This window comes from Cupressus sempervirens, chromosome 6, assembly GCF_028749045.1.
Source record: "Cupressus sempervirens isolate cs-2001-9-10 chromosome 6, ASM2874904v1, whole genome shotgun sequence".
Classification (NCBI taxonomy): Eukaryota; Viridiplantae; Streptophyta; class Pinopsida; order Cupressales; family Cupressaceae; genus Cupressus; species Cupressus sempervirens.
Window position 1 is genome coordinate 396,287,539 of NC_143123.1, and position 9,206 is coordinate 396,296,744.

Below are 9,206 nucleotides of genomic sequence, written 5' to 3' on the forward strand. Positions count from 1 at the left end.
GAATAGGCCTAAAAGTGGAATGAAAAAGGGATATGGGAGAGAGGGTATGAAACAGGGATAATGATATGAAGAGTATAGATGAAATTTGGGACATGAAATGAATGGGATAACCAAGACTAAGGATATATGAAAGAAGAATGGAAGTATGTAGGAGTATGGATGGAGGATAGGGGAAAGGAAAATGTCAAGGACTATGAGATGCAATATATTGATAGGATGTCAAGATCAAATATGTGAACGAATGGTGAGAGTATGTAGGATAGTGTGTGGATAATGTGCAAGGGATATGTCGAGTGATCATAGATGGATGGAAGGAAAATGACAGGCACGATCGAAGATGGAACAGGATGATGAATGGTATATGGAAGTATTGAAGATATGTAAGACAATGGGATATGAATGGAGCTTGCCCCTAGTGTAGAGTGCAAGTGGAAGAGGAAAAGTGAATGGATGGATAAGTGGAATTGGAAGACATTGGATAGAAAGGGAGAACTCAAGCATCTAGATACATGGATGGTATCCTTTAATATTTATTTTTCTTTCAATATTATTTTCAAAGAATTCCCCCCTCTTAATCCAAACATTTTCATAAGTCACTATCCTCCATTTCCCAACCCATTTCATCCTTCTTTTCACCATCCTACCAACATCTAGGAGGAAGACATGGTTGATGGGTGCTAGGCTGGAAGAATTGTGAATGAGTGGATGAAGGAGGTGGAAAAATCACCACTAGCACACGCCTTGAAGGGTGATGGATAGGAGGAAATTTTGGAGGATATGTAGGAGAAAGTTTGAATTTTGGGATATAAGGTTCCAAAATGGGGGAAGGAGATGATTTATTTAGGATGGTGAATTTTGGGGCATAAGGACCCAAAATGGAGTTGGAAGATGGAATATTTGAGAATTTATGGATGAAGGAAACCTTTGGATTAACAAAATTGGATGCCATTTTGAACTTTCCTTTGAGAATAATTGTTCCATTAAATAACTTTGGAATCCACATTAATTTTTATTAGTGACACACACTTATTTAGATTGTATATAGTTATCAATCTCATTGTATAATTCGCAGTGTTTGCCATGTAATTTAGTTGTTCACCAAATTCTACAGTTACTATCGAGTCCTTTGGACACATCTCAGTGGTTACCAAGTAGATTTAGTTAATGTAAAGACCAGTAGTGTAAACTGTGCATTTCAGTTGATGTTGAGTTTATTAGTTGTTACCAAGTAGTGTAGTGTTCACCAAGTTCGTAGTGTATGTGATGAAATTCCAGTGTTAACTGAGCTTCCTAGTGTTAACCAAGAGACTTAGTTTATACAGAGCTCAAGGTGAGAATGTTTACCAAGTCATACAATGTAAATCAAGAGACTCAGTTTATATGATGAGTTTCACAATGTCTAATGAGTCACCAGTGTAGACTGAGTTCAGGACTACTTAGAAGTGATCAGTATGGACTGAGCTTCTATGTCTACCGACTGCATGATGATGCCAAGTATTGATAGTGGATGTTGGGTATTAGAATCTCACCAAGTCAGTCTTCAAAACTTGAATGTCTTCATGTGGGCCGACTTTGTAACATTTGTGGTAACTTGTATGATGGCCGACTTTGTAATTTGTGTAATTGGATTGATATATATGTAATGCATTATATCATATCCAATGTATGGATGTATGTAGCATGTGTGAAAATATGGAGATGTGAATGTGAATTACATCAAAGAAAAGTAGAAGGAGCGAATTGTAAAGGCCATAATATTATAAGGAGCAGTAGAGAAAAATCTATCATAGAGAGGTGATCAATATACTAAGGAATCTCATTCAACAAGCCAAGTTGTAAATCAAAGATCATCTACTATTTCATCCTAATAGGTGGATCAGTCAAATCATTTCATAAGGTAGACCTAATAGTCTTTCGTAAATCTCTTTATTGAGTACATAATTAATTGTATATTTGTAAATCCTTTCACAAGGTGGACCTATCAGTCCTTATTGCTCCTAATAGGGTAGATCATCAGAAGTGATCAATGTAAGCTTTAACAGGCTAACTTTATATTGCAATACTAAAGTTGTGGGTATCATCCCCACCCCAGTTTTACTTTCTAATTGGAAGGTTTTTGGGTCACCAAATCTTTGTGTTTCAATGTTATGAATGCTTTTAGTTTCTTATGCATCTAGTTAGATTAGAATTTATATGATGGATCAAATGCTAATTGAATGGTTGAAATTGTTGAAGTTTTAGAAGTTACTAATTCACCCCTCCCCTCTCAGTAATTTAGCTTAGTCTTGAATATTTCCAAAAATTGGTATTAGAGCTTTTTTGGTTCTCAGGAGAAAGCTTAACAACTTGAGCAAAGATCAAGGTCATGGAGATACTCAAACTTGAAAAAACCATTGACAATGAAAAGTTGGATTTAGAAATAGCTATTTCCCAACTCAAGAAAGCAAAGGAGCAACTCTCTTAATCCTTGAAAAGAAGAAAAGAACTTGAATTAAAATGAATGATCAACTCTACATTGAATAAATAATTAAAGACCTTCATTCAAGCAATTCAGATGAACCCAATGAAGCAATCAAAGAACTCTTAGAAAAGAATGGTTCCCTACAAGAAAAAGTGAGAAAGCTAAGAAGAGAACAAGAAATTCAGTCAGTAAGGTTATGTGAAGTCCTTGAATAGAGAAACAAGATAAAAGAAGAGATGGATGGAAGGAACTATGAAATCCAAAACCAATCCCTTCAACAAGCAGACCTTATTGATCAGCTCTCCAATGTAAATAAAGAAATCATGAGCTTAAGATTTGAAAATGAAAGAATGAGAAATGACCTAAATTCTAAAAGGAAAATCAATGAAAGAATGAGAAATTATCTAAAATTTGAAAGAAAAATCAATGAAATATTGAGGAATGATCTAAACTCTGAGAAGCAAATCAATGAAAGAATGATGAAATCTCAAGCAGACATGAATCAATTGAATGAGAAAAACCTCTATAGGAAAAAGGGAAAAGTAGGAATTAGATATATAAAAGAAGGAGAATCATCCAAGCAAGGATCTCAAAAGAACCAAAGACCTACTTGCAATCATTGTGGTAAGAAAGATCATACATCAAACAAGTGTTGGAGTAATGGAAAAGCAAAATTCAATAGAAAATGCTACAATTGCAATCAACATGGTCATAAGGTTAATGAATGCAAAGAGAAACCAAGATTTGAAGGAAAATGTCACAAATTTAAGAAACATGGACACAAGTCATCAGAATGCAAAACCAAGGTATTGAATCCAACAGAGAAAATTGTGAAAGCAATATTTGGATGGGACTACAACACCTGGTGCAAATGTCATTACTGTGGAGAATTTGGACACATTGGTATGGATTGTGTTAAACATCATATGAGGAAAAGAGATACCACTAAAAGATGTTTCATTTGTATAGAACTTGGTCATCTTGCCAAGAACTGCATGAATACTGGTAGAATTGAAGATGCAAAGAAGGCAAAAGCCGATAACATCTGAAAATAGATGAGACAGAAGTGGTTTCCTAAGTCTATTAAGGATACAAGTTTGAGCAATGATGGTCAAGTCACTCAAGAATTGGGTGACTCTACCATTTCTAATTAAGTTCTTAAGGGCAAACTAGAACTAGACTATCAAAGATAACATCTAAATTAGTTCCAATTGAAAGGTGGAAAAGATCAAATTTGTATTCAAGATACAAAGGGATCACTGAGTAAGATCGGTATCAATTACTACCGAGTTACTTCTCTACCAAGTGAGGTTAGGTCATAGACTCTACTAAGCGAGGTTGGGAGTAATAAAAGACTTTACCGAGTTTTCAATGCCAAGTAGTGGATGATAGTCTATCAACATATCTACTTTTGTACTGAGCATTAATGGTAAAAATTCAACATAAGGATTGGAATCAAAATCATTTCTTATTGTGAAATTTTGAGTGTTATTACGAAGAGAAATTTTTAGTGCAATCAAAGCGATTCAAGAAAATTTCCAATGAAAGTCTTTTGAATTCTCTCAAACCCTACCAAGTGAAAATGGCATCCAGTAGCTGCAAGGTTAAGTGAGGATCTAACATGTTGGTTCGTGGAGTTAAGTGGAAGGTGTAGATTTCAAGCTCACTCCTATGGTTGCTCAAATCCTAGATCCAAGTGGTGCACAATCCCAAATTCCACCCAAGGTACTTCTTATAAATGATATTCTCACTCATTTTAAATGTGTTATTCAAGAAATTGGTACACTATAAATGGATGATGCCCTAGGTCAGTTATGTGTGAATGCAATCCTAAAACCTAAGCATCAACATCGAGAAACTAAAGGGTTGACACACACATCCCACACATGCCTCGAGAATTTCAAATCAAATGGATTAGGTTTATTCTTAGTCAGGTGCATAATGGGTAGCTATGGCTAGAACAACCAATTCTAATAACTAAGAAGATGATTCATTGAATCACTAGCCTCCCTATGCTAGCCAAAGCCAAAATGAAAAAAACCCTAGGTTGGGTAGAACTAGAAAAGAAAACCCTAGTTGAATAAGATGACAAAGGAATTAAAATTAGTAGTGTCATTAATGTAGAATTGAAGTTTTCTATTCACGTCATTGCACACAAGATATGTAGTTTGAGTAGACTAAATAGTGTGTCATGTGAACTCGTGGACTTAGCTTACAAGGTGGTTAAGAATAATTTAGCATATGACCTTGCCGAGCTATTGCTGAGACAATTCAACAAGAACATGGAAAGCATAAGAACATCAAAGAACAACCCATGTAAGTTTGGTTCCTTGTTGACTTTCCTATTCTTTTATGTACATAAATTCTTTCCTTCTAAAGGAACTGTACTATGGAGAAAAGATGTGCCTATTCTCTATCAAATCAACTAGTATATTGAAGAGATGGGTGAAAATTACAACAGTATTACGGACAACTACTTTGATGTATTTAAGGAGAAAATGAACAACAAGTTCAGAATCCCCAAGAAGCTAGTTGAGGACTACAAAGATGATATATGTTTCATGGTGGATAGTGATAAGGTGTATATTTAGCCAGTTAAGCCTAGAATTGTGTGGGTAAAACCTCTTGGTTATGAGGTCAACATTGATGAAGCAAAGGATATCATTGAAGATCTTATCAATGAACTAGGTGATCCTAAGGCTGCACAAGATTAAACTTGAAATAAAGCTCCCTCATACAGTCAACAAAGGGAAAAGCGGGATCATAAAACTGAAATCAAGTTCACCCCTTTTGTTAACTGAGGCAACAGGTGAGGATGTGCAAGGTGAAGAAGCAGAGGATGAGGATGAGTCTAAGGAAGAAGAACCTTTAAAGAAGAAAGGCAAGGTGATCATCACCAAGCCAACAAAACCATCCACTATAGTATTCTCCAAGAGGTCAAGAAAGAAAGCTGACAAAGAAGGAGGAGACATCATATTTAGAAAACCCCCACCCACCTTCCAAGACAAATTAAAGCAATTAGAAGAAGGAGTAAGCATAAAAAAATTTAAATCATTAATTAGGATAGCAGAGGAGCAGAAGTAGGTTGAAGACCTGGTGTTTAATAAAATGGGCAAATGGAAATACTCACCAGATCAGCTTGCTTCTCAAGTTCCTAGTGAATTATTAGAAAAGATAAAGCCAAGATGGAATTTTTCTATGCAAACTATCAAGGAAATATATGGACAAACCATGAGGAAATTATTACTAAGAATATCATATGTTGAGGTAAAAGAGTCATTGAAGAAGAATGCAGAAAAATTGACTCTAAAGTTTAATACTTGTCTAGTTTTGATCAAGGACATTGAGCATGTTGTTAGGAATGCAAAAAACACTTGGAAGAATATATATTTGTTACATAAACCAAGTGATTTTCCAATCAATGTCAAAGATGATAATGAAGAAGAAGATAAGGAGAAAGATGAAGAAGAGAATGTTGAAGAAGTAACTCACTTTGATAATGAAGAAGATGAAGAAGATCAAGGACAAGAGGCTGCTGAGGAAGAAAAGCAAGATGATGAGGAGACTAATCCACTCAAGATAGCTGCAGTAGTCATTGCTTCACTTCCTCACTCTCCATGCAAGCCAGTGTCAACATCAAGTGTGGACACAACATCAAAAAGTTTGATTGTGATATTGATATATCAAATGTCCAATCACTCTTTGTTCCTACTTAGCTCAGCACATCACTGACAGAAGTGACTTCCACTTCATCTACCAAGCTGTAGATTCTTTCTTCATCTACCAAGTTAAGTACTTTAGTTTTGACTTCTCCAATTTTGACTTCCTTAGTTTTGAGCACTCTAATTTTGGGTTCCTCAAGCATTTCTGTAAGTATTCCTTCAGTTAGTACAATATTAGTTTTTACTATAAGCCCTAGTATCTCTACCATTGTCTCTATTTTGGATACAAAAGCAATAAGTGTAAGGACAATTGAGCCCAAGGTTCAATCGAGAAAAAAAAAATTGGGAAAAGGAAAGGAGATAGAGTAAGGCATTGATTTAGATGAGGAAATAGTAATCCCCAATTGGGATATTTACAAGCTTACTCCAAACCAAATATAGACATTTGGTGAACTCCTCCAAAAGAAGGCTAAGAGAGAAGAGAGATAAAGAGTATAAGATAATTGAAAATGTTAAGAATATTTTAACAGAGGCTATAGGAATTGAGATTGATTCTTCTCAACTTATATTGTATCAACTAGCAGAAGTAGTCCAAAAATTCAATGAAGACATTGATGGACAAGATAAGCTAGTGGAGAAGGCTGAAAGGAAGTTTAACAATAAAGTGTTGGAGCATATTTCTCGCCAAATTGTCATTCATCAAGTAGAGCTCTCTACAATTAGGGTAATTTAGAAACATCATGTTCAAATGTGTCATCACTTTTTGGGAAACTATGTGATGTTTCTAGTTTTACAAAGGAAAGAAAGGACAAATTGTCCAAAATAGATGAAGATCTAAAGGCTAGTGCTCAACAACTGCAAGTTGACCCTAGTTCAAGCTTTGCACACTTCAAGAAAATAAGTTTCTTATCAGAAATGCATGCAAAATTGTTAAGGGAAGAAGCAAGGATCAAATCCACATTGATTGACATACATAACATGATCCTTCCCAACATGGATGCACAACAAAAATATATTACATATTCAAAAACTCTAATCCATGACAACAACTTCTCTATTGTGGACCATATGATAGAATTGTCAGCAGAGGTACAAATTACACTTCATACATGTAAGGTCCTGCAGGAAAATTGGGATAAAACTTTGGCAATCATTCATAAGGTATATTCTGAATTTTTGTCTCATTTTGGTGTTTCTACATAAATAAAATAGAATAAAGCTTTTCCATTGCTGTCAAAAAGGAAGAGAAAAGATATATTGGAGAAAGCCATATGTTATGGGGAGTAAGTCTTGTACAAAGAGATACATAGTATGAGGAGAAATATGCTATGGGGGAGAACTTGCAATAATGTTGTATATAGCAGGAAGATGTATAGTATAATATATATACCTTAAAAAATCAATTTTGAAAAATCCCAAAAACAGTATACTCTACCAAGCCAGTATCACATGGTGATGGATATAAGGTATTTAGTTTTGGCTGATAAGTGTTTTTATCACTAATGCCAAAGGGGGAGATTGTTGACATATTAGTCAAGTTTCTTATTAGTGACACACACTTATTTAGATTGTATATAGTTACCAAGCTCATTGTATAGTTCATAGTGTTTGCCATGTAATTTAGTTGCTCACTAAGTTCTACAGTTTCCATCAAATCCTTTGGACACATCTCAGTGGTTATCGAGTAGATTCAGTTAATGTAAAGACCAACAATGTAAAGTGTGCATTTTAGTCAATGCCGAGTTTATTAGTGGTTACTAAGTAGTGTAGTGTTCACCGAGTTCATAGTGTATGTGATGAGAGTCTAGTGTTAACCAAGCTTCCCAGTTTATACCAAGATACTCAGTTTATACCAAGCTCGAGGTGAGAATGTTTACTGAGTCATAGAGTGTAAATCAAGAGACTCAGTTTATATAACGAGTTTCATAATGTCTACCAAGTCACCACTGTAGACCAACTTTAGGACTACTTAGAAGTGATCAATATGGACTGAGCTTCTACATCTACCAAGTGCATGACAATGCCAAGTATTGACAGTGAATGTCGAGTATCAAAACCTCATTGAGTCATTCTTCAAAACCCAAATGTCTTCATGTGGGCTGACTTTGTAACATTTGTGGTAACTTGTATGATGGCCGACTTTGTAATTTGTATAATTGGATTGATATATATGTAATGCATTGTATCATATCCAATATATGGATGTATGTAATGTGTGTGAAAATATGAAGATGTGAATGCAAATTACATAAGAGAAAAGTAGAAGGAACGAATTGTAAAGGTCATAACAATATAAGGAGTAGCAGAGACAAATCTATCACAGAAAGGTGATTAGTACACTAAGGAATCTCATTCAGCAAGCCAAGTTGCAAATCAAAGATCATCTACTATTTCATCCTAATAAGTGGATCAGTCAAATCCTTTCACAAGGTAGACCTAATAGTCTTTTGTAAATATCTTTACCGACTACATACTTAATTGTATGTTTGTAAATCCTTTCACAAGGTGGACCTAGCAGTCCTTATTGCTCCTAATAGGGCAAATCATTAGAAGTGATCAATGTAAGCTTTAATAGGCTAACTTTATACTGCAATACTAAAGTTATGGGTATCATCCCCTCCCTAGTTTTACTTTCTATTTGGAAGGTTTCTGTGTCACCAAATCTTTGTGTTTCAGTATTATGAATGTTTTCAATTTCTTATGCATGCAGTTAGAAGAATTTATATGATGGATTAAATGCTAATTGAATGGTTAAAATTGTTGAAGTTTTAGAAGTTACTAATTCACCCCTCCCCTCTCAATAACTTAGCTTAGTCTTGAATATTTCCAACAAGGACATGTTGATCCTTGGATTTTTGTAGATTTTTGGCTTGATTCACTTTATCTTTGCCATCCAATTTTCTTCCATTGGCTATGATATGGGTGTATGAGGATAAATGTTATGGAGAGCTTATGGATGAAAGTATGTATGGTGAACATTGGAAGGAATTTAAGGATGTGTGCCTTTGTTGATCTTTAATCACTATATGAGGGGATGAAGTGGAAGAATTGGATATGGCAGATGGATCCATCAAAGGACTCAA